Source organism: Ovis aries, chromosome 5 (assembly GCF_016772045.2).
Source record: "Ovis aries strain OAR_USU_Benz2616 breed Rambouillet chromosome 5, ARS-UI_Ramb_v3.0, whole genome shotgun sequence".
NCBI classification, from domain to species: Eukaryota; Metazoa; Chordata; class Mammalia; order Artiodactyla; family Bovidae; genus Ovis; species Ovis aries.
Window position 1 is genome coordinate 68,556,916 of NC_056058.1, and position 26,681 is coordinate 68,583,596.

The window sequence follows — 26,681 nt, forward strand, 5'->3', positions numbered from 1 at the left end:
TTAGCATTTGCCCTGCTTCATTCTGTACCCCAAGGCCAAATTTGCCTGTTACTCCAGGTGTTTCTTGACTTCCTTTTGCATTCTAGTCCTCTATAATGAAAAGGACATCTTTTTAGGGTGTTAGTTCTGGCAGGTCTTGTAGGTCTTCATAGAAATGGTCAACATTTTCAGCATTACTGGTTGGGACCTAGACCTGGATTACTATGATACTGAATGGTTTGCCTTGGAAATGAACAGAGATCATTCTGTCGTTTTTGAGATTGCATTCAAGTACTGCATTTCAGACTCTTTTGTTGACTATGATGGCTACTCCATTTCTTCTAAGGGATTCTTGCCCACAACAGTAGATTTAATGGTCATTTGAGTTAAATTCACCCATTCCAGTCCATTTTAGTTCCTGGATTCCTAAATTTGTCAACGTTCATGCTTGCCATCTCCTGTTTGACCACTTCCAATTTACCTTGATTCATGGACCTGATATTCCAGGTTCCTAACCAATATTGCTCTTTACACCACCGTTATGGCAGAAAGTGAAGAACTAAAGAGCCTCTTGATGAAAGTGAAAGAGGGCAGTGAAAAATTTGGCTTAAAACTCAACATTCAGAAAACTAAGATCATGGCATCTGATCCCATCACTTCATGGCAAATAGATGGGGAAACAGTGTAAACAGTGACAGACTTTATTGTGTTTTTTTGGCTCCAAAATCACTGCAGATGGTGACTGCAGCCATGAAATTAAAAGATGTTTCCTCTTTGGAAGAAAAGGTATGATCAACCTATACAGTAAATTAAAAAGCAGGACATTACTTTGCCAACAAAGGTCCGTTTAGTCAAAGCTATGGTTTTTCCAGCAGTCATGTATGGATGTGAGAGTTGGACTGTAAAGAAAGCTGAGTGTCGAAGAATTGATGGGTTTGAAGGAGAAGCATCTTCCGTGGCTTGGAGAAGACTCTTGAGAGTTCCTTGGACTGCAAGGAGATTTAACCAGGCCATCCTAAAGGAAATCAGTCCTGAATATTCATTGGTAGGGCTGATGCTGAAGCTGAAACTCCAAACTTTGGCTACCTGATGTGAAGAACTGACTCATTTGAAAAGACCCTGATGCTGGGAAAGATTGAAGGCAGGAGGAAAAGGGGATGACAGAGGATGAGATGGTTGGATGGCATCACTGACTCTTTGGACATAAGTTTGAGCAAGCTCTGAGAGTTGGTGATGGACAGGGAAGCCTGGCATGCCGCATGGGGTTGCAAAGAGTCAGAAATGACTGAGCAACTGAACTGAGATGGAGCACTCGTTATAAACCAGGAGTCAAGTTAAGCGGGATACACTCACCATCTACCGAATGCTCAATCAGAATGCTCAGTCAGCTCTGACATCAGTTTTATCACTCCTGATTGAGAGATGGGGAAACAGAGTTTAAGTGACTTGTCCCAGGGTTGAGCCTAGATCTGCACCCAGGTCAGAGTCTATGTGCACAAACTGCATACTTGCCCCTTGATTGCTGTGTGGAGGGGCAAGGGTAGAGCCCAAAGACCAATTAGGAAGTGACTACGATAATCTAGGAGAGGCAAAGGGAGGCTCAGACTCACAGTGTTGGAGAAGTATAGTTGATTTATGGTATAATGTTAGTTTCAGGTGTACAACTTACTGATTTGATATTTTTATAGGCTATAATCCATTAAAAGTTGTTGTAAAATATTGCTTATATCCCCTTTGCTGTACATTGTATTCTTTTAAAGTTTTTATTTTGTATTGGGGTTTAGCCTATTAACAACATTGTGATAGTTTCAGGTGAACAGTGAAGGGACTCAGCCAGACATATACATGCATCCATTCTCCCCCGAGCTCCCCTCCCATCCCAGCTGCCACATAATATTGAGCAGAGTTCCATGTGCTGGACAGTAGGTCCTTGTTGGTTATCCATTTTAAATTGTACATTGCACTCTTGCATCTTATTTTATATCTAGTAGTTTGGCCCTCTTAATCCCTTTCCCCTATCTTGCTCCCCTCCCCAGTCCCTCCCCACTGGTAACCTTTAGTTTGTTCTCTGTAGCTATGAGTCTGTCTCTGTTTTATCGATTCATGTTTTGTTTTTTAGATTCCACATATGAGTGATATCATACAGTATTTGTTAGATTTACTTCACTAAGCATTTAACTCTCCAGGTTCATCCATGTTGTTGCAAATGGTAGAATTTCCTTCTTCTTTTTAAGGCTGAGCAACAGCCTATTGTATGTATGTGCATATACGTATATATACCACATCTTTATCCATTCATCTGTGGATGGACACTTAGATAGCTTCCATGTATTGGCTATTGTAAGTACTGCTGCTATGACCAGTGAGGTGCACATATGTTCTTGAATCAGTGTTTTCATTGTCTTCAAATATATACCTAGGAGTGGAACTGCTGAGTCATATGGTGGTTCTTTCTGATTACATATTCTTGGTGTGAATCTTGGTTTAATGCGTCACTTTACTACCAGACTCTAAATGCACGAGGGCAGGGCCGGCCTGCTTTGCTCACCAATGTTTGTCTTGTGTCGAGCCCAGGACCTGGCACGTAGTAAGAGTATAGCACAATTGATTGAGTGAATGAGTGGTTGTTTAATGCAGTGAATAAATAAGCAAATGGTTTTCCTTTTGCAGAGCAATGCAGGTGTTTCTGAAAGGTTGTTTGAAAGGCAAATATAATACCAAATCTATTCCATCTACTTTAATTACAGTACTAAGGAGGGGGAATAAATCTTGCCCTTGACATATAATAAAGTCATATTTTAAAATCTGGACTGTCTCTTCCTCTCACTTATTTTTTAAAATGGTAATTTCCTGATAGGACATAAATAATTACACTTAAAATAGGTTCCCAACTTGGCTCCACTGATATCTGGCTGCTGATCGTAGACAAAGTTAAACTCCACCTGTCAGTGTCTACCTGTATGGTTCTTGGGAGGCTCTGAGTTGATGGTGTGAAAGCCCTTTGAAAGCAAGGTCTCATTTATTATCCACTCTTCTCAACCTTGTTAATAACAAGGAGGAACAGGCTGTTTGCCAGAGATAGCTGAGTCGATTTGCAGGGCTGGATGATTGAGGGTGCAGAGAAGGAATGAGATTGGTTGCGAAATACTTAAGCAGGGGATAAAAGGGAGAGGGGGACCAGAGATCATGAAGGCAGGGGTTCATGTCTATCAGACTAAGCAAAAAGGAGGGTACTGATTTTTCTGAGCTGGGGAAGGTGACCTGAATGAAATCACCCTGGTGGCCAAACTCCCACATGAGGGAAGGAGAAAGACTAAACCCACCTTGGCTGGGCCTTGGTTACACAGGAGTGATGCTGAGTGTCCCTCAGGTGACCTTGGCTGCTCAGGGTTGTGGCTCTGTGGACAGGTTTGGGAGACTGCACAGTGCTTGGCAGCCGTGGGAGGGCAGAGAACCAGGTGGAGTCCACTGCCCAGTACAGTCTGGGGCCAGTCGCTGGGAGTGGGCACGGAAGTCCCTAGGCCCAGACCAAGAGTAAAGCAGCAGAGCAGAGGCAGGAAAGGCCAGCCATGCAGAGCCCGGGCTAAGGAGGGAATGTGAGGAGGAGGCAGCCCAGAGGAGGGGGCTCCTGGAGAGTCCTGCTTGGGTAAAGGGGGCAGTGGCCCCGCAGCAACAGGCTGCTGTTCCCTTGTAGGAACTGGGCTCCTTCTCTGCCAGGAGGCTTTTCCAGGAAGGCTGGGTTTTTGATATGGAAACACACTATTTGCAGAAAAGCAAAAACCAACCAACAAAACAGAAAAACTGCAGGTCTAGCAGGACATGTCTGATGGCTGTACTTGGGTTTCCTGTTTGTGATCCCATTTGATCCCTCCTCTCCCCTCTCCTCTTTCCAGTGAAAAAACCCTGCAAACTTAAGGAATGAATCCTCCCTCTTCACAAGGGAAACATACTTTCCTGTCTTGTTTACACAGAACTGCTGTTGTCAGTTCTCCGCCAACCTCTAGTTCTCCTTGCTGGAGCATTTAATAACAACCAAGTTGGTATTAACTGGAGTCAACTAAAAACAAGTCATTCATTGATCCATTCATTCATTCAACAATTATTCAACAAATCTACTTCTAGGTGTTATACGCCGTTTGGTGCTGTGGACACCATGGGTGATGAACACAGAATTTACATTCTGGTGGGAGGGGCAGACTAGTAGAAGTAAACAAACGTGAAGTGTCAGTTTACATAGGCACTGTGAATAAAAATAAGCAGGGAGAGGAGAGCCAGGGAGGCAGTTATTTTAGTAGGAAGGCTGAGAGAGGCCTCTCCACTGTCCCTCCCCCAAGCTCTCAGTGATTTAACAAGATTTCACGGGGCTTCCCTGGCCTCACTCATGGGCGCTAACGAGCAGCTGGGGGTTGGCTGAGTGACTAACTACAGGGATTGAAAAAGGGTTTTCCCTCCAAGCTCTGGCCTCTGAAGTAGGCTCAACCCTGCCAAGGGGAGCAGGTGCAGAGCTGAAATTCTAATTAAGAGTAACTATTCCCATTTGCCTGTACAGCTGGAAACATCTGATCGGCTGAGTCTGCTGGGAGGAAGGTGGTGTTGGCTGCTGGACAGCGAGCAGCGGAGGCAGAGGCCATTCCAACCGGTGGTCACCTATCTCCTTCTCAGACAGCCTTCCTCAAAGGGGAACAGACACACATGGGACACAGTGAGTCAGAACGGGCCTCAGTGCACCAAATGTGTCTCCCCCTACCTAGGTCCCCCGATGGAAATCTTGCCATGGGATGGTCCTTTTTTTGAAGGTGAAATGGCATCTTAAAATCTCTTCTCTGGGGCTTCCCTGGTGGCTCAGACTGTAAAGAATCTGCCTGTGTTGTAGGAGACCCTGGTTTGATTCCTGGGTCAGGAAGATCCCTTGGAGAAGGGAAAGGCTACCCACTCCAGTATTCTTGCTGGAGAATTTCATGGACAGAGGCGCCTGGTGAGCTACAGTTCATGGTGTCACAAAGAGTCAGACACGACTGAGCGACTGACACTTTCACGAAGGTAAAATGGCATCTTGAAATCTCTTCTTTACCAAGAGAGACAACTGTGGGATGTGTGAATAGTTCCATCTCAAAAAGAAAAAGTTCTTACTTGGACCCACAAGGCCCTGTATGATATGTAACCTCCATGCCCTGGGTGGGCTCCATAATCTTGGGAGCCCCGTACAGAATGACAAGTTGGCCCCTGCATTATTGGGACCCCCCTGAGGGCAGAGTTTTGTCTCTTTTGGTTGGGTGGCCGCTTTTTTGCCAGTGCCTGGTGCCTGGTAGAGGCTCACGATATGTTGTTGTTGAATAAAGGCTCAGTGTTCAAGTCATGATGTGGATGTGTTAGTAGGGCTTCTTTTAACATGTGTTAGGACTTTCTCTGTATCAGATGGGAAGCCAGGTGGCTCAGTGGTAAAGAATCTGCCTGCCAAGCAGGAGATGCAGGTTCGATCCCTGGGTCGGGAAGATCCCCTGGAGAAAGAAATGGCAACCAATTCCAGTATTCTTGCCTTGGAAATCTCTTGGACAGAGGAGCCTGGTGGGCTACAGTCTATGCAGTCACAAAAGAGTTGGACACAAATTAGTGACTATATAGCAGCCGCAGCTGTTTCAGGCATGGGGCTAAGGCAGTGATTTTCAGCCCTGGCTACAAATGAGAATCCCTCTAGGAATTCCTACTAATCCCAGTGCCAGGCTCTCCCCTGCATCCATTCTATCAGAATCTAGACAGGGAGGTATTTTCAAAGATTCCAATGTGAGGTAAAGCTTGACAACCAGGGGTCCAGGTGTATGCTATTTGTTGTTAAAGGCTGTTGTATACTGGAGTCACCTGGGCAGCTTGGCTACTGCTCAGATGCCTGGGCCATCTTCAGAAATTCAGAAACCAGTAAGTTTGAGAAGGGGTTGGTCTGGTAACAAAATTCCCAGGGGATTTTGCTCACACTAAAGTTTAAAAGTGTAAATTATCTTGTTGAACCCTATGATTATGCCCATTTTACAGACAAGAAAAATAGACACTGAGAGAGATTAAATAGTTTGTCTAAAGTAACAAGGTAAGTAACTGGCAGAACTAGGATTTGAACCCAGAGCTTCTGAAGCCATGGTCTGGGCTTACCCATTAGCTCCCTTGCCTTTCATTTGTAATGAAAACCTGTTTGCTCCAGGAGCAAAGGGTAAGGTGGTTGTGAAAATTAAAGATTGACAAGGTGCATGCATGTAATGCTGTTTTGAGGATGGGCAGGTTGGTACTACTACCCGCATGGGGAAGAAATAAGTCCAGCAGGGAACTGACCTCCATCCCTAGGGTCAGTCAGGCTATAAGCGGCAGAGCTGGCGTTGCAACCTTGGTTTCTGGATTCTAGATCTGGCCCATTTCTTTCAGACCTTCAAGTTCCACATTAGCAAACAAATCACTAAGCAGCTAGAATCTTTGTTGCTTGCACCTGGTGCAGAGTAGGGTCTCAAGCAATGATGCCTAGATGAGTAGCCATAGGGATAGCTGGCTGGGTGAGCGGGTGAGGGAGTGAAGGGGTCTGGGTGGCACCCTTGTGTCTCTGGTGGGGTTCCTGTCTCCATTTTTCAATTAGAGTTGTGACCACTAGAGGGCGATGTCGGACAAGAGAAAGGAAAAAAGATGCTTCACTGTTGTTTCCAGGACTGGAGAAAATATTAAAAATACATTTCTCGTGTAGATTTAAACCAAAAGGGGAGGCTCTAATTCACAGAGCAATTAAAGTGAGCATTGCTTTCCCCTGGGCTTGCAGGCTGCTGAGAACCTTTTTCAAACCACAGGAACATGTGGGCCACCCCTGACCTTTCTAGATTTAAAATCAACAGATCAAGGGGAGGGGGGACATCATGGTTGGCCTGGAAAGTGGATGTTTATAGATAATAGCCTGTTTTAAAGAAAAGACATTTTGCAGTTTCCCAGACTTTTACAACATTGATGGGAGTTAATGTTTCGAGAAATGGTATTATGATGAAGTTGCATGCTGAATTAATTTTCCGTAAATAAAACCATACATTTCCCCAGATCGCTTTTCCTGCCTTATCATGGGGGTGTGTACTCTTGGTGGATGAACATTCTCTCCTCTTCCTCCACCTGCCCTGCTTGTCTCCGTGAGCCCTGGAGTAAGAGAGAGCTGGCTGGCTTTGAATCTGGGCCATGTTACCACAGCTTGTGTGACCTTGGGAAAGTCACTTATGTTCTTGGAGGTTAGAATTGTCACCTGAAGAGTGACAATCTTTGCCTAAAGAGGGAGAGGAATTATACTTCAAATTTGTCATGACGTCCAAAAAGAAGATGCAGAAAGTTTCCAGCTTGGTGCCTCAGGCAAAGCCCTTGGCTCATGGGAGCCATCTTTCACGTTATGCTCCCATTTGCTTGGGAGCACGGTCAAGACCGAGAAGTAGGCACAAGTCACCTTGGGAACTCCCCCTGGCTTCAGCTCTTTGCCCTTCTCTCCTTTTGCATGGGGCACAGACAGATCTTCATTGAGAATGTAACCTCCCTAGTGTTACAACTAACTCACCCCAAGATTTGCATTTGTCTGAATTGGAGAGGGAAAGAATGGTGGCCTTTCAGAATAAAATCTTAACGTGGTGCTAATAATGATGATAAGTATAAGAACATTTCTTGGCACTATAATATGGTCTGCATTGTGCTAAATGTTTTATATGCATTATCTTCTTTAATTCTCACTACAAACTCTGTGAGGTAGGTGTTTTATCATGTTCTTTTTACAGATGGGGAAATGGAGGATCAGAGAGTTTAGGGAACTCGGGCTGGGATCACACAGCTATTAAGTGGGCAAACTGGAGTCAAACTCAGGTCTGACTCCAAACTTGCTGTTGAGAAGGAAACGGGAAATAAAAACATGTGCATCACTCGTGCACTCTACCACGTAGACATCATAGAAAGATGTAGCATGTCGGGAGGTTGAAGGGAAGGAGAGGCACATGTAAGAGATGGACTGAGAAAAACTTGGTGGAGGCGATGCTTTCTGAGGGGTGACCTAAAGATTAGGGAGGGTCCCAGCAGGCAGAGATGAGGTAGGAAGAAGCCTTTACAGATGAAGGCAAAGGCAGAGAGGCTGGCAAGCATGGGTTTGCTCTGGGGACATGGATATGTTCAGTAAAGCATCACCATATGACATTGGTGCTACCTGTCATTATGGAGGAGGAAAATGAAGCTCAGAGAAGGTGACTAACTTGGGGAAGTTCACACAGCTAAGTGGCAGAGTTGGCATTTGAACTGCCACGTGTCTCTTAGACCATCTTAAGAGATTGTGGCTTTAGGGAGGATTCCAGGGCCAGCAGCCCAGCCACACCCAAGCCCCATACCATGTGCCCCCACCTAGAAGTGTGTGGGAGCCAGGATAGGGGAGAATACTAGGCAGAAGGAGAATTATAATAAGACTATACCTTTGCACCATACTTGCTTTTCTTTTCCTCCTGCCTTGGCATTCAGTTACTATCTTGCATTCTTTTCCATTGAATAACAATAATAACTCATTAACCACCTGTCAACCCTGAGATAATGAAGACAGGGTGGAGGTCGAGTGTCATAGCTAGGAAGTAGATGGAAGGTTCAAGAGCAGCCAGTGCCGCTGACCACTCTCCTGCTCCCCTTCCTGGTGGTTCTCTTCCTAGTCTCACAACAGCTCCAGAAATCTCTCTGCAGCTCAAGGAGTCTGTGTTGCTGCGCCGCAGACTGTGGAACTGGCCTGGAAGACTGGATCCTGCTTCCTGGCCCAGGGCTGTCTCTACTGCCCCTGCCCTCCAGCCCTCAGGGCCTCTGTTGCTTCCTCCTGTCTGTCCGCAGTCAGTAGTTGCCCATGGACTGCGAGTGTCCCCAACACCACCACAGATCTCAGCCTCAGGTTCTTGTCCCCTGAGAACTTGGCCTACAGGGGACAGGAACCCCAGGCCATGGGTGGATCTATTTATGTGGGTTTCAGGATCCATGGGATCCTATCTTGCTTTACATCTGTGACCAGAAACTGCCTTGGCCCTGGACATTTGTAGGGCAGGGGTGCATCCACAGATGGACAAGGCACAGACAGAAATCTCATTTAGAGGGAGGTGAGGTGTGAGGGGCACTGGAGGGTGTTCCAGCTGTGGACTGAGGGGAATTTCCAAGGTAGTGGGCAGAGTGGAGACTCACCTCCGTGTCTTCCTGGCGGAGGGAGGAAGAACGTGTGCGCTCATTCTGTCCTTCAGTTACTCATTCGTTCACTCAGCACGCACGCGTGCATGCTTAGTCGTGTCTAACTTTGTGTCCTCATGGACTGTAGCCCATCAGGCTCCTCTGTCCATGGGGTTCTTTAGAAAAGGATACTGAAGTGGGTTGCCGTTTCCTCCTCGAGGGGATCTTCCTGACCCAGGGATTGAACTCATGTCTCTTGTGTCTCCTGGATTGGCAGGTGGATTCTTTGCCCCTGAGCCACCTGGGAAGCCCCAACATGTACACGTTAAGCACCTATTCCGTACCAAGCAGTGTTGAAGCAGGAAAAAAAGATAAAATTCTTGCCCTCAAGGTGCCCTCACCCCATTCTCCTGGAGATGATGGGGGGGGGGGCAGGGGTGAGCAAATAAAGCAAATACCTAGTAAATTAGATGACAGTGACAAGTGACATGGGGGAAGGCAAACCTGGGAAGGGGGCATGGAAGGCTGGTGAGGTGGAATTTATCTATATATGGATCTTCCTTGTAGTTCCAGATGGAGCTAGAATCAGATTCTTTTTCTTCTAATCAACCTGGTCATTATTCAGAGATGCCAGATTCAGATTCACTCCGTTTAGGTAAAATGCAGGCAAGTTCAATATCTGGCACCCAGAGTTAAAGAGGGGACTTAACAGTGAGGCTACTCCTGTTCCAGACGGGGCCTAGGCACCCTGAGCTGAGCTGCCAGGGTACAGGGGACGTGCCCAGGAGCCTGGGATGGTGGGGGTGGGAACACTTCTATCAGTGGATCTCGGTGCGCAAGGCCAGAATGCATGCATGTCCTGGGCCCTGGAGAGGTGGCCAGGCAGCTAACATGGCTGGGCATTCTGGGGCTTGAGTTTCCCAAACATGAGACTATAAACACAAACGTGGCTATAGGCCAACCATGTTGTTGCATGCTAAATGGGGGTCTGGTACCTGAACCAAATTAGCATTAGTCACCTTCTATTTAGGGCCCATAAGCATCTTCTATTTTCACAGTCCACAGGGAGGCCCAAGAAACACAGATTTATGAGACAATGGCTTTCTTTTGTTTACACAGTCTCATTCTGAGGTACTAGGGGCTGGGCTCCAATATATGCATTTTGCAGGGGACCCAATTCAGCCCATAGCGGATGGGCAGTGGCTAGATGAAGAAAGGCCCGGGAGCTGTGTGAGGAGTATGGATTTCATCTGAAGCCTCACACAGAGCGACGATACTCATGTTTACATTTTACAGAGTTCTAATGGAAGCAGTGAGGGGAAAGACTTGGAGGAGGGTGGAGATGGGTTTGAAAGTTCTGGGGTTACTCTCTGAGAGCACCTGGCAGAGGGGAGATGCAGGGGGCAGAAGCAACGACTTGTCATGGGTCACCTGCAAGGGGCTGGACAGAGTGAGTTAGATTTCTGGTTTGGGCTACTGGGTGCACTGTGGGAATTGTAACCGAGTCCTGGAGGAGAGTGTGGCCCACGCAAAGGGGTGAAGATGGGTCCAAGGTGGTGGGGGGACATGGTGAGTTTAAGGGATCAGTGGGACATCTGAGTGGAGGCCGATCTCCAGCTCTGGAAAGAAATCTGGATAGAGAAATGGATTTGGGACTCATTAGCTTGGGTGGTAATTGAAGCCATGGGAATGGACGAGGGAAGGGTGCTGGCCGTGAGTTTGAAGATTCAGAAGTGAGCTGGAAACTGTTCTTGTTAAAGCTGGAGATGTGTGTGCCCAGAATGACAAGTGCTCTGCTGGTACGAAAACCCCTCTAATTTTTACGCCCACGTTCTGTCTGAGGAGTCACTGGAGGCTGAGGGTGCGGAGAGATCCTCTGGTCTCCTGGGTGTCAGCTCTCTTCCCAAGCCCACAGGGTGTTTAATCAACTTTTGAGACTTAATGAGTTACTGGACGCCCTCGCAGCTGAGTCAGCCCAGGGCCCCCTCCTGGGATGGGCTGTGAGTGGCCCTCCAAGACAGAACCACCTGCTTTACCAGGCATGGGGGTGTGACTTCCCAGGCCAGCGAGATCCAATGGCTGATTTACACAGCATCACTAATGATGCCAATGAAGGAAAAGTATTTGCTGAACTTTGAGGATGCATGACACAATTTTGGTAGTCTTAGCAGGTTTGTCTTTTTAAGATGTCTTTCTTGGACTGCTTTTAAAGTAATACCAGCTGGCATGTATAGAGTCCTCACGAGTCCAGGTGATGTATGAAGCATTTTTCTTGTGCTGTCTCACTCCATCCTCACAGATGGTTGTGCCCATCTTCCTCATGAACACACAAAAGCTTGGGGAGGGAGGCAGCTTGGGTGAGATTGTGTAGTTTGCAGGCGAGGGGCCTGGACATGAACCCCAGCAGGCTGATGTGAAGCTTCCCATGTTGTCACTTAGCTACTGCCTGGTGTGTTCCTTCATGGAAGGGACACCTTCCCTGTTTCTCTGGCCTCAGAGTCAGACACACTCCTGGGGCTTGTTTCTAGCTCACCCCACGGGCTGGCATGTGACTTGGGTCAGTTGTTTACCCTCTCTGTATCTCAGTCTGCCTTTTTTTGTAAAATGAGACCATTATGCCCACTAGAATGGCACTTCAGAGTGAGTGTAGTGATAATGAGGCATAATGATTGTGAAGCACTTGGCTCCATGCTTGGAACATAGTAAGTGCCTGTGGCAGATGGTTCTACTCAGAGATGGCCACAATAGTACCTATCCCATAGGCTCTTTTGCTCCTGTGATGGTAACACTTCTTCACTGACCATTGGGTTTAGATCCCGTCCTCTTGAACCAGGAGATACCTTTGCAATCACCCTGGCCAACAGGCTAGGGTGGAAGTGATGCTAGGTGACTTCTGAGACTAGGTTATAAAAGTGTCTGCCTGGCTGTCTCAGTCTGTCTTGAGACACGTGCCCAGGGAGCCGTGAACCAATATGTAAGCTGTCTGGTTATCCTGTGGCCTCTGTGCTGGAAAGTGCATGTGGGGAGAACCCTCAGAAATAGAGCCTCAGCTCTTCCAGCCCCCAGACCTTTGAGTATGTCCAAAAAGTGTGTCAATTCCTACTGACTGGGAGTTTATGAGTAATCATAAAGGCTAATTGGATTGCCTGATACCAGAAGGTTTGGACTGTGCAAATGAGGGCAATCAGGATGAGAGCCCTGTATATGGCAGCAGAGGGAGGGGCATTCTCCCTCATCTCTTCCCTGAGAGGCCCCTGTAAGCTAAGGGAATAAGACATCCTTTGGTGCATCATTTTACACTTCCCCCAACACTTCCATATCAGTAATCTCATTTCAGCTATACCATATACCTCCAGGTTGGAGTAGGACAAGAGTTATTTACTCCATACTCCAGCTGAGCAAACTGAGGTACAGTGAGGGGAGGGGACAGAATTCAGGGACGTATAATGGTTTAGGGGCAGAGCAAAGAAAGTGTGTTCTCCTTGCCGTCAATGCCTAGCTCTTCAGCTTGCTAGCTGTGTGACCTTAGGCAAGTTACTTGACTTTTCTGTGCTTCAGTTTTCTCATCTATAAAATAGGGATCGAAATGGTACTCCTTTATAGGGCTGTGGTGAAGATTAATTTACATATTTCATGTGAAGTGTTTAGGGCATTACTAGAAAGTATGGAAAAGCTGGGAAATGGCTGAACAGGGGGTTTCAAATCAGGGAGTCTAACTCCTGACTCCACACTGGTAGGCCCAAGTCCCGGAAATTCCTACCAATCCTCCAAAAGGAGGTCGAACAGCAATATTCGACCAGGACATTTTCCAGCTTCTCCACTATTCCCTGGAGAGCCTAACTTTGAGTCCGCCTTGCCCACTGTGCCTTGATTACATGATGCCCGAGCTGAAGGCAGCACCATCACCCTCTTGTTTTAGTGCAGTCCAGGATTTTGCTGTGTGTGTTTTTTTTTTTTTTTTTTTCAGTCAGAGCATACCATTGACATCCTGAGTTGGCAGTAAAAATCTGAAGTGTTCTTACCACAGGTACTCATGTAAAGCTGCATTCCTACCCATCTAGGACTGACGCAGGTGGAGATATAACAAAACCGACTATGGCATCATTAGTTTGTTACAAAAGATGTTGTTTTGTTGACATCTGCTATTTGTAGAAGAACCCAGATGAGTTCCTCCTCCCTGGGTGCTTGGAAATGCCCCTATGCTGTTTCTGATACACCCTCCTTTTTTTCTTAAGTTCGTATGAGTGGCTTGCTGTTACTTATAACCAAAAAAGTAAGGGGTGGACTGACTTCTGGGTGGCCCGTATGTAGGAAGGAGGGAGGTGTAGCATGGACGTCTTGCATGGTGGAGGGCAGAGAAGGCAAGCCCTGGGAGCCCGCGCCATGGGCCGCATCCAATCCTGCGGCTGGTGTTATGGTTGATCATGAGTTTTTCCTGCTGAGTCTGGGTGTGACTTTAGCTTTGATCAGCTGTCACCTGAATGCGAAGAGACTATGTTCTAAGAGGACACTGGTGTAATTAATCAGGCTTCAAGCTTTTTTGTTGTTCAGATGGCTCCCCAGCTCCCTTAATGTACTGCTGTCTAACCCACATTTTTCCAGCTTGCCCACAAGGATGAAATGATATTTTTGACATGTCTTATTTCTTGCTAACTACAAATTCTCTAAGTGGCCACACTGCTGGATCCTACTCGTCTAGCAAAACTATGTGTGGTACTTGCTCAGATAGTCACTGGGTGGTGGTCTGTGGGTAGGTGGGTCAGAGTGGATGGAACCCAACCCCAGAGCCCACTGGGCATCCCTTTTGCAGTCAGTGGTGGGATGTTAACTCCCGTGAGTGCATTTCCACCAGGTGCCTTTGCTTAGGTGACATATGGTAAATGGCAAATGGACTTTGTTATGCCTATGGCTCTTTGTGTAGCTCCTGGGCAGTATTGGAGGGCAGTGCTGACTCAAGTAGAAGCTGAGCCACCCCTGATGCTTTTCTGCCTTGTCTTTGAATCCTGCATGTTGTCTCCTAATTGATCCCCATTCTCTCCCCACCTCAGGCCCCAGTCTAGGGACACCTTTCTATTCTGGGGAGATGTAAGTTCACCCTTACTTATATTCTCTCAAATATATTGTCTATGCATAAACCCTTCTTATTTGCCTGTGCCTTGGCTTTTGGAGCTCGAAGTTAGTTATTAACTTTTTTTTTCTTTTCTTCTGCTTTATTTTATACCATTGCTTCCTTAAGGGAAGGAATGCAGACTGCTAGGCTAAATAAAAAAGAGAAACACAGGGCTATAAGGAAATGCCAGAATGAAAAAGCATATTGGTGCATATTTTAGAAATGTTATCCCACTGCACAAATTATAGAAACTTTTTCAACCCTAGCCTAAGCAAATTAGAGGAGTTTATGATAAGAGTGAGGCTTAGGCAAGGCATGGGGAGAAACATCTGTTGTCAAAAATGATGGGGTTCAGGAGCCAGGGAGCATGAAAAGCTGGAAGAAGGCGCACTCGCCATTGTCACTGCACGGGTCCCACCATCTCTCATCTCTGCCCCTCTTGGAATGTCTACTTGGCTCCTCTCTCTTGGGACTGGCTTTCATGCAGCTATCGTGGGCATATGACATATAGATCCCCAGTCCTGCCTGTAGTTCAGATGGTGCTTTGTACCAATTGGAAAAGCTGCCCTTTCACAGAAACACTTTATTACCATCTGAGTACCGTATTAAAAATACATAAACAAGGGAGGATTGAAGATGTAAGTATCCACTCCAGAGCTGTATAATGAACAGCTTATAGTGTTGTGTGCCATGACTGCAAGGGTGCCTCCAGGTATCCTCAGAAGCAGCCACAGAGAAGAACCAACATTCTTAAGTCTGAACCCCAGAGAAACTCTGGTCTAGCCTGGGCCAGGTGTCCACCTGCCTGTGCTTCAGGCAGCAGCCGCAGGGGCTGACTGGCCAGTACAAAAGTGTCTTCAGACAAGTAGCTGTGAAGGTTGGGAAGACCACCCCAAAAGGCACATGCACAGGGATTTATCACAGGCATGTTAGGGTATTTCTTTGTCAAACTCCCCAAATTTAACACATCCTTTGAAATACTGAATCGATAAATTTCAAGATACTAACACATATATATGGAATTTAGAAAGATGGTAATGATGACCCTGTATGCGAGACAGCAAAAGAGACACAGATGTGTAGAGCGGACTTTTGGACTCTGAGGGAGAGGGAGAGGGTGGGATGATTTGGGAGAATGGCATTGAAACATGTATACTATCCTGTAAGAAACAAATCGCCAGTCTATGTTTGATGCAGGATACAGCATGCTTGGGGCTGGTGCACGGGGATGATCCAGAGAGATGATATGGGGTGGGAGGTGGGAAGGGGGTTCATGTTTGGGAACTCATGTACACCCGTGGTGGATTCATGTCAATGTATGGCAAAACCAATACAGTATTGTAAAGTAAAATAAAGTAAAAATAAAAATTAAAAAAATTAAAAAAAGAAGTTCTTTAGCAGGACCAACATGGTAGTTTCTTTTGGGACCAACCACTCTGCAGGCCACCCGATGCATTATTGTCTAGTGTTGTTGCTTACAATGGAATGATCAGCCTAAATGTCAGTTCCTCAGTAAACCTTACTTGATCCCTTGAGGAAACAGCATTTCCTTAATTCAAGCAAGGTTAATGAAGGGCGCTTTCCCAAAGGTGAGGGCAGAGTTAAGGGAATCTAACAGGGAAGTTAATGTATTGTTGGAGCTAGCAAAAGCTGGCAGCCTTACCTCTGCTATACTCGAATAGGTAGGTGTGGGAGCAGCTTTTGGAGTCAAGAAAGTGGTCAGAGTTGTAGGGATTGTGTAGAGGGTGCCTGGCAGGACCTGTGGCCTCAGGTGCAGAGAGGCAGCTAACTTACTAGGGAAGCAGCTGGGAAAGTAAATATCTCGACCTCACTCTCTCCTCCTCTCCAGACTCCTGCCAGTGCCTTGATTGTCTGAATCTAACTGGAAGCCAGGAGACAAGAGATGCTGTTGAAACAGTCCATATATGTTAGCTTCCTGAGGGAAAAGGATGGAGATAGATGGAAAGTGAATCTGGGAGAGGCAAATGGAAAATATCCAGCACATCCCAAACTAGGTCCCTCTCCTATTTGCCGCTCCAGATGACTGCATTTCCTCGTCATAATGCTCATCCTAATTTATTGTTTCTATTGGGAGATTAAGCCTTCCCAGGTGGCTCAGTGGTAAAGACTCTGCCTGCCAAGCAGGAGATGCAGATTCGATCCCTGGGTTGGGAAGATCTCCTGGAGAAGGAAATCGCAACCCACTCTAGTATTCTTGCCTGGGAAATCCCATGGACAGAGGGACCTGGTGGGCTACAGTCCATGGGGTCGCAAAGAGTCAGATACGACTTAATGACTAAACCACCACCATTGGGAGACTAAGCATGTGGTAAGGGTTGTGTCTGGCTTGTTCATTGCTCTATTCTCAGCGCCTGCCGCTGTGCCTGGTTTGCAATGGTGTGCAATAGTACTTGGGAAATGAGGGGGTGGATATGTCTGATGTCCTTTCATGGGCCATAAATGTCTTTGAGAACAGTGAATCTCCCGGCACAATGCTTGCACATAAAGGGAGATTTCTGGTGAATAAATATCTGTGTAGTTAAGTGAATGGATGAATCCTAAGGATAGGGAACCCAGAAAACCCCATGGTACCGAGTTTATGTCAAGATTCAACCCAAAATTTGTTAAATTTAGCAGAATCTGTTCCTTCCTGAGAGGCCTAGGAGCTTATACATGAGTCATCTTCTCCCACCCTTTATCCATACAACCTTGGTCTGGTAGCATCCACTCCATTTCCTTGGAAGCAGACTAGGGATGGTCACCTCAGCCCTAGTGGAGAAGTGAACCATGACCAAGGCTGAGACCATCAGTCTTTCCCTGGGAATCAGCCTCTCAAATCCACTGATGATGGAGAATGTACCCCGTTCCTTGCTCTCTACCTTTTTTCCCTCAAATTGATCAGAGGTAGTGCTTGCTCCATGCATTAAAAAACTGATACACTCAGATACCAGACTTATCAGGTCATATGCTGATGTGTTTACAGTCTTGGGCTTGGCAGCTGCACTGCTTGATTTCACTTCCAGCTCTTCCAATTCTTAGGTGTGTGACATTAGGCAAGTTACTTGTCTTCTCTGTACCTCAGTCAAGGATTCAATGAGTTAAAGCATGTAGAAGCATGTGCCTGGCACATGGTGAGCACTCAGTAAATTTTATGTGGGTCTTGACCACTCAAGCAACTTGAGAAAAAATAACTGATGGAGTTATACTTCTTTAAGCAGTGGGTAAATGAAATTAACAATCATGGAATAAATTGGAATGAATTAGACATTTCTCAAGGGTTACTTGTGTCTTCCCACCCACTCTGCTATAGGGTAAATATAGAGAAAAAATGTTCGAGAGCTATTTCTAAAGGAAGCATTAAAAATGAGCTGGTGCCTTTTTAATTTTTCGAGAAAATCTAGAGGCCAGTGGCTGTATCTGGTATTCACTCTTCTCTTTCTGCAAAGTTCATGGGTTCTTGGCTCTAAATAAGCTTAGTTCTCTATAGCTTCCCACAAGGAAATTAAATTTTCAGGTCCTGCACAAAAGTTTAGTTATCACTAATACAATCATCTGTGCTGTCACTGCAGGGCTGTAGGATTTGGGAGGGGGTAGAATGGGATTTGACAGCAATAGAAAAATTCCTCCTCTGGCCCTCCCTCTGAGACACTCAGACATGTGTTCCTCAAGCACGCACCAGCACAACCATACACATAGGTACACAAAGGGGTGGACTTTCTCAGACAGTTATCCTGAGTGACTTTTAAAAAACTCAACCAAGCCAGCCTTTTGGCAGTGTCTTGTTAGCCTGAACCAAGTGTTGAGGGAGCGGAAGAGACAGGGTGCATTCAGCACGGTCATGTCCTGGTCCTACCTTCCAAGAGATGCCATAGTGATATGCTGGTGATGGGAAGGAGTGGGTTGGGGGGAGAGAGAATGCTTACCAGGATCTGGTAAAAGGTAGACTGTGATAAGGGCTGTGTGAGAGGTTAAAAAATTGCTAAAGGTTGCTCTCTTTCTCTAACTTATTTTATATGTGATTCTGTTTAGTAGTTTTGGAGTTAACCAGCCTTGTTCTGCCATCTGGATTTGACTGTGGGATTCACTGCTTAAGAGTAGTGACACTCTCTGAGGTTAATTTCCTAGTCTGTAACTGGTAGTATTATCACCTCTCTGTATGTGCTAAGATTGCTTTCTGTGGCAAATAACAGAAATCAGATGGCAATGGCTTCACCAAATAAAAGCATATTTTTCTCATGGAACAAGCAGTTCAGGGGTAGGAAGCCTGGAATTGATACCATTGTTCAAGGGACCCATCAAGGATGCAGGGTCTTGCTGCCCCAGCATCCAGGGCCACAAGGGGGCAATTCCAGCACCAGGCAAATGGTAAGAGGTCAGCTTTGAAGAGCTTTCTGGAGAGTCCTACTTATTCTATCTTATCCTTCATTGCCCACAGTTATGCTGGGATGACCAACCCTACCTGCAAAGGAATCTGGGATATCAAGTGTTTTAACTGGACATACTGTTGTCTCAAACATAACTGGAGTCCTGTGAGGAAGCAAGAAGGACAGACCCCAGCATATCTGCAACACAATCTTGGGAGTTGTTGAGAGGACTCCCTGAGAAATGTCAAGTTCTTGGCCCAATGCCTGACATGTAACTATCATTAGCAGCTGAAACTCTTTCCAATGTCTTCTCTGAGGAGGATCCCCCAGTAATGTGGCCAGTGGAGACTCAGGCTCCTCACTGACTTGACTCCCCCTAACTTCTGCTCATCTGAATCTGACTCATGCCTCATGACTCAGGCAATCTCAGCTCCTAGACAAAGTCTTTCCTCACTTCTCTGGTCCTCAAAGGCATCACCTGCTCTTTTGAAAACCTGTAACACAAAATAACTACTACATTACTCAAATGTAATTTAACATATGTTTCCTGGTATGACTAATTAATACCTCTGTTTATTTTTTTCTCCTAACAAGATTATAAATTTACTGAGGACAGAAATAATGTTTTATTCCTGCATCCCTGCCTCAAAGCTTTGTTACTTGTTCTTACATAGAGTAGATGCTCATGTTGAATAGATTGTAGGGTTTGGGAGGCAGCCAGGTTTTGTTTAAGTTGCTAGGAGACCTGGGGATGTGATACTTCAGAGATTTGTCCCCATGTGTGCAGTAGTGAATCATGTTCTTTGGGTCATCTGCTATTTTGTATACATTGGTTTTCCGAGCAGAGATAGCCAAGATATGGTCTAGTAAACATGGATTGTGGTCTCTCTCTGAAAAAAGCAGGGTAAAAAGTGAGGATAGAATGCCTACATAGAATCAAGTATTCATTCATTCAACTGAGTGCCTGCTAGGCACCATGCGAAGTTTGAACCTCTTGATCTTGTGTCTCGTCCTACAACTTCTTCCAGTCTTGAGGCAGGATGAGCTCCTTTGCTCAGAAGTACTCACTTCCTTCAGGTTTTGACTCAAGGGGAATTCCTTGATCCCATCAATTTCAAAACCATTTTCTGTTAATAATCTCGACTCAGCTACTTGCTTTCAAGGGGGGCCCTGACAAATAATTAAGAAAGAGAACATGAAGTAGGACTACTGTGAGTGGGAAAGCCCCATACACACTTGCCCCTTTTTACCAGCTCACATCCTGGTCTCTTCTGGGTCCCTGTGTGAGCTATCAGTAACCCCCTCTCTCCTGGTCCCATGTGAGGGAAAGGATTTTTCTTCAAGCAGATTATATTTCATCCCTTAAAACAAATTCAGCAATTGATTTCTGAGCCCTTGTTATGTATAAAGTACTATGCTGGCACAGATGACAAGAACACAAGATATTAAATCAGTTAAGGAACTGATTAAATGTTTGATTAGAGTGTGCAAGCTAATGGGGGTGTCTTCATTTTTGTAAGACTGATACAACACTTTCTCTGTGCTGAGCCCCATGCTTAATGCCATACATACTTTTTCTCCTTGGATCCTCTGAGGATTCACAACAGCACTGTGAGACAGGTGGAAGATAAAATAATGATCTTTTATCTCCCCCTTTCCCCAACCACTCACCCACCTTCTGCTTAAAGTTGAATCCATGAGGGAGGGGTAAGGGTTAGATATCTAAAAAGGATCCAAAATTCTGGAAAGAAACCACTTGTTGGCTGGGTGCCTGATACCAACATGGGGTGACACCAGTAGAGGAGAAATGGCAGCATTTTTTGAGTAGCAGAGGCTTGTGATATCTCCCTTGCATCTTGCCTCTGAGTCTCTTTTGAGTACAGAGTGGGTGGATGCGATCTGAAAATGTCCCTTAATAGAGGAGAGGAAGGTAGTTAAAAAGTCAGAGTCAGGTGCCAGCGATGGGGGTCACTGTGATGTGATTTAAGGTGATGTCATAGCAGAGCCTTTACTGTGGAGTGGATGAGCCACGGTTGGGGCCTCAGGATCAGCAGAGCCAGGAAGATGCTGAGTCACAGGGAAGAAAACCTGCATGCTCTGTGCTACTGTTCAATCAGCTGTGGGCACTTTAGAAGGAGGAATGACAAGGGAAAAGCTACCATCCAAGACCAGCAGGATGACATATCTTGGCTGAGGTCAGCTGTGATGTTGAGTGGTGCCTGCACCTACCAGGATGACAGGCTTTATCTGGAACAGATGACCTTCCCATGAGGCCAGGGGGTGGTTTGGGAAAAACCTTTCCAGGAATTTAGCTTCCCCCTCAAAGGAGACGGAAAAGGGAGAGTTTTTGATTTGATGTAATAAATTACCCATAGAGATGGGCTTTACCAGAGAAGCGATGGCATTGTAATGTGGTCAGACTGAGTTTTTTTTTTTTTTTTTTTAACATTTGCAAGAACAGAGATTTAAAAACTTTGACTGAGAATTTTATATTCACAAGAGGAGTTTAGGTAAAAATCCTTAAATATTTTCTTTTCTAGTCTCTACTCTTGACTTTTTCCTCACAGAGCCTCCTCATAATCCAAAGTGCCTGCCAGGACCAAGGTGGATGATAAGCCCATGAATAATGGCTGAGGCTTCATTAGCAGACTCCATCATTTCTCCGAGGGAGCACATATTCATATTCATCTTTTAATCAGCGGAGAAACTAGAGAAGGACTTGCCCTGCTGAGCTGAGGGGAAAAACATAACGCGCTTGACTAGAGTCCTTCTAGATTCTAGACGAGAGTCTTCTAGACGAGAGTTTTCCCTGGTGGCTCAGGTGGTAAAGAGTCTGCCTGCAAGGTGGGAGACCCGGGTTTAATCCCTGGGTCGGGAAGATCCCCTGGAGAAGAAAACGGCCACCCACTCCAGGATTCTTGCCTGGAGAATCCCATGGACAGAAGAGCCACAAAGAGTCAGACATGACTGAGTGACCAACAGAGTCCTTCTGGCTCCTGGTTCCTTCTTGGCAGAGTCAAGGTGGCCCTGTGCAAGCATGTGAGGGAAGAGACAGGAGGTGCTGGCAAGAGAGGTGGCAGCTGTTTTGAACAAGGGGTTCTTCTGGTCAGTGACTCCATCTTTACTCAGACCCAGGCTCCAGTTCAGAAGTTCAGCTCCCTTCTCCAACACCCACTCTCAGATTCACACACTCGCAGAAGAACCATCCTTTACCACAACAGCTAGCATTGACCCTGCCCTGAGGCCCTTTCCTCTTCCAAAGGCAGGAAGAGGAAGGAACCATGGAAAAAACAATAAAACAACAAAACCAAAAAAAAACTACTCCTTCCTGCGAGTGCAAGCAATTCCACTTAATTTATTTTGCACCAAATAAGGATGCTGAGGAAACTGAAATGGGATAACTCCCACAGTGTGGGTTCAACTTATAGAAACTCAGTATACTAATTTACAAGCCAGATCGATTAAGAGGTGATTATGCACTTTATAGGCAACTGCTTTGCTTCAGTAAGGGATTCTTTTGAGCATTTGCTCCCTAGGGCATTTAAGAATTTGCTTATAGATCATGACTATTGAATGGAAGGAGGAGTGAAGTAGAAAAATAGTAGGAGGCCTCATCTACTCTAGATGCAGGAGGAATGAAGAAAAAAGGTGAAGTACTTCTGAAAGGATATAAATCAATGGAAAAACAGGATGGATTTCCCAAATTTAATGTATATGCAACTTTGCATCGCATTATAAAATAATAGCTGTCGTGAATGTTTACTACTATATACTGAACTAGTTTACTTACATGAATCCTCACAAGAGCTATAAGAGGTAGATATTACCATCCTCATTCTGTAGATGAGTAAACTGAGGCTCAGGATGTGAAAAAACTTGTCAGAGGTCTCAGATATTTCAAGTTCACATTACTCTATCTATCAACAGTCATAAATCCAACTGTGGGTATTTGTGTCTCTCTTTCTTTTTTGGTGCGAAGCCCAAAGGGTTAGTCAGTATTCACTCCTCTATTTGAAAAATGTTCTTTAAAAAAGAAACTATTTTTGGATGGAGTAAATTAAAGAATAAGCACGAATCTTACTGTTAGTTTATTTTCACTGAGTGCACACACTCCTCCAACGATAATTCACCCAGGATGTGAGCTGGAACTCATTAGGAGCCACCAAGCCTGAGGGAGAAGATAAAACCATGATTAAAGACATCTGAGCCCTTAAGGACAATTTATTATCTTGGATTTCATTTTTAATAGGAGATACTAATTCATACAAGAAGTCCCTGGGGCAAATGAGTGGTGCTCTGTAATTGTTGTAGGTCTCTGGAGTGTCCAAACATGCACTGGCTCCTGGGTGGGGCAGGGTACCAGGTCTGCAAGCAGGTGCCAGGCCTGGAAACTCCTTGGACCCTTGACCAGCCCGGCTTGGTGGGAGGATGATCTCTGGCAATGCCACAAAGCAGAATGACTCCAAGTGGTCCTATACAAGTTGGCCAATTTTTTTTCTCGAAAATCTCTCCATTTATCCCAGTGGGAGGCTGAAAACTTGGCCCTGAGATCGGGTTCAAAGCATTAATATAGGTAGCAAGTGGTCAAGAGGAGCAAGTGACTGTACAGAGAGCCAGATTCTCACTGTTAGCAGCATGGATGATAATGATCCAGAAGGGACCTCAGGTCCCTTGTCTGCAAAATGAGGTGATGACATAGCCTCAAGGTGCTTTTAAAATATGGTATAGAGTTAGAAAGACAGAGAGGGAAGAAATCCTACAATTCAATTCCTTGCTCAGTCCTTTCCTTTACTGGGGTGCTAGAAATACATATATATAGAAATACAACAGCAGCAAGAGTGTATTGGTTATTTACTGGTGAGACATTATGTTCAATTCTGCAAATATTGGGGCAATCTTATGAAGCAGACATTGTCATTATCTCCATTTCATAGTGAGGGAACTGGACCACAGAGGGACTGGATGACTTACCCAAGATCACACGGGTTCAGGTAGTATAGCTTTAGCACCTGCATTCTAATCACTACAATCTTCACCTAGAAAGTGGGAGTAATGGCATATCTACCTCAGAGAGTTATAGTGAAGATGAAATGACATCACAAACTAAAGTGCTGAGCATGGTTCCTGGCACATGATAATCACTTGTTAAGTAAATTAGATTTGTTTAGCTTGGAGAAGCTAATAAGAATGAGAGACTTAATTATTGTCTTCAAATATATGAACAATTTTTAATGATTCACTTATGTTTGATGAATATTGAGCCCCTACAGAACCAGACTAAATGCTTTGTATTATTCTTAGATCTGTGTCATTCAAGGAGAAAATTTAATTTTAAACAGGAGAAATTTAATTAGACACAAAAATATCTTGACCTTTATACTAGGTATAAAATTCCAGAATAAGTGATGGCAATTCACTGTGAAAGTTGTATTCATGGTGCTTAAATGGAGAATCAGTATTGAAACAACTTCCAGGTAACTGTGCAGGTTGTATACTGCACAAGACTAGGGACTGCCACTTATGCCATAGTGAATATGTTAATAAGCATTGTTTGGAAGTTACATAATACACAACCTGCATGGTCCTTTGTAGCATTCCTGCCTATTAGTCCTAAAGTGTTTAGGCTGAAGCTGGTCTTATTCCAGCTGAAGGAATCCATATCTTTGCATAAAAGTTGAGAGTTGAGATAATTATCTAGGAAAGGGAAGTACATGACTTGTACACTACAACACATCACCCAGGGTTCCATGGCAGTCATAGATAATAGGTCATGGCCTCAGAGTCCCTCTCCACATGACACCTAATAGGGAGTTGCTATCTGTTAATCAGATGTGTCACGTTGGCTGAAACAAAAGTTGTTTAGCACAGTGATCAGTTAGTCATTCTGAAGTCAGAATGATTGGGCCTGAATCTAAACTCTGCCACATATGATACTGGTGACCTTAGTGAATCAGAAGGGCAGCTTCTGACTGCAAATAACAGAAACCAAGCTAAAAGATTACAGAAGGATACCCTTTTGAGAAATACTGTATCACCAAAGCTTTTGATAGAACAGAGGATCATCGCATATGGAAAAACTTGAACATTGATGACTCAATGCAGAAGTCATTCAGGAGTGTTTAGACTTTCAGTGGAAAGCAGACTTAGGAATACCTTGACTAATTTACTGGGTGGTAAAGAATCTACCTGCCAAGCAGGAGACCCTGGTTTGATTCCTGGATCAGGAAGATCCCTGGATCAGGAAGTAGGCATGGCAACCTACTCCAGTATTCTTGCTTGGAGAATCTCCTTGGACAGAAGAGCCTGATGGTGTACAGTCTATGGGGTTGCAAAGAGTTGGACATTACTGAGGTGATTTAGCATGCATGTATGCACATAAGAGAAATAAGTGGTAGGAAAAAAAAGTCTAGGAATAAGTGTCTAAATGCGCTCTTTCACCAAGTATAATATAAAAATTCTAAATGCTCAGAATATGGTGTCATAGGTTACTTGGCAACATTTTTTTTCTTTCTAGTTGGACACAACACACACAGTGGTGCCTCTTACAACTGATGGCCTCTTAGATGAGAAGAAATGCAGGTTACCATATCACAAGAAGGCCAGAGGGAGGACAGTGCCGGGGTTGGCTAATTCAGCAGCTCAGGAAAACTGTTAGGGATATAGTTTCTTTTCTTCCTTCCCCATTGCCATCCTTGGTCTGTTGGCCTGTTCTTCTAGGTGGCTCCCCTCATTGCCCCAGTTATAGGTACTGCATGAAAGTGACAATGTCCAGAGAAGAAAGGAAGTGCCTCTTCTGTATCTCATTTTGGTCAGCAAGGATTCCTAGCAGACTTCTCATGTTTTACTATCTATAATTGTGCCTTACATTCCTAATCATTGTCAATGGGAAGGGGATCACCATTGGTTTATGCCAGTTAGAGCCAGTTCCTGGGCCCCTGGAAGAACTCCACTCCCCTGAAAGACATGATCCCTTGAACAAAGCTGAAGTTCTGATTGTGAGGCAGAGACACAGAAATGACTGCTGATTATTCAACAAGAAGGGTCTGCCACTCAGGAAGTTGCTTATCTTTTCTTTGTCTCAGTATCTTCTTGTGTAAAAATGGTGATGATAATAGCCCACCTGGAAGGACAGTTTCGAGGATTAAATAACATGTAAAGTACTTAGGATAGTGTCTGATATATAGTAAGGACTTAAAAAGTGTTCATATTATTGGTATTGTTCTTATTCTGATTATTATAATTATAATGTCACCCTAAATCTAGATAGATAGAATTGTAACCTGCCACTGAAGAAAAGGAAAATCTGGGCCTCAGTTACCTCAGATATTAGGACAGATATTAGTCAGCAAAGATTTTTGGGAGCAAATTCTCTGTGCTACATGGTGTTTACAGTATAGGAGATTTAAAAGCTCAAGGAGTGTATGTCTGGTTGCAGATGCAAAGCTTACACTTGGAAAACAAGCAGAAAGCCTTTTGCCTCCCCGCCTTTGCACATACTCTACTTTCTGTCTGTAACACAGTTTATCATTCATCTCCCCGGCCTTAGCCTGGCACACTCCTATTCTTCCTGCTAGGTCACCTCAGTTGCTTCTCTGTCCCCAAACTTTAGGTAACCTGTGTATGCTGAATTCTCTCATAATCTCTATTAGGACAGGAACATTATATTATAGTTTCCAGTGTAAAACACAAAGTAATTGTGCCATGTGAACTTGTTAAATAAAGGAGTAAATGAATGTGTTTCACTTAGAACTCTTTTATGAGTAAGAGAAAAAGCTAATTTAACCTGACTTAATAAAAAAGAAACTAATGGACCTTATAACTGAAGAGCCAGAAGTTGAGCTAACTTCAGGTATGGCTTGATCCAGGAGCTTAAGCAATGATATTAATATTTAGTTTCTTTTCATTACTCAGCCCTGCCTTGCCAAGTGTTAGCTTTATTTTCAGGCTTTCCATGGCATTCCTTGGCATCTTCAGGTTCTCATCTTCCTAATTTAATCCCTGTGGCAAGAACCTGCTCCTCTTTCCTATGAATTCTATCAGATGTCTCACTGATT

The 26,681-nt window shown here is 44.8% G+C and overlaps 1 long non-coding RNA gene across 1 annotated transcript in view; it reads left to right on the forward strand.

The window, feature by feature from the left end:
• Positions 1-26,681, forward strand: part of LOC121819669 (uncharacterized) — a 575,865-nt gene that overhangs the window by 52,744 nt on the left and 496,440 nt on the right. Inside the window, exon 5 of the long non-coding RNA XR_006060015.2 lies at positions 4,529-4,681. This is a non-coding gene — a long non-coding RNA (uncharacterized LOC121819669). The remainder of the gene's footprint in view (positions 1-4,528; positions 4,682-26,681) is intronic.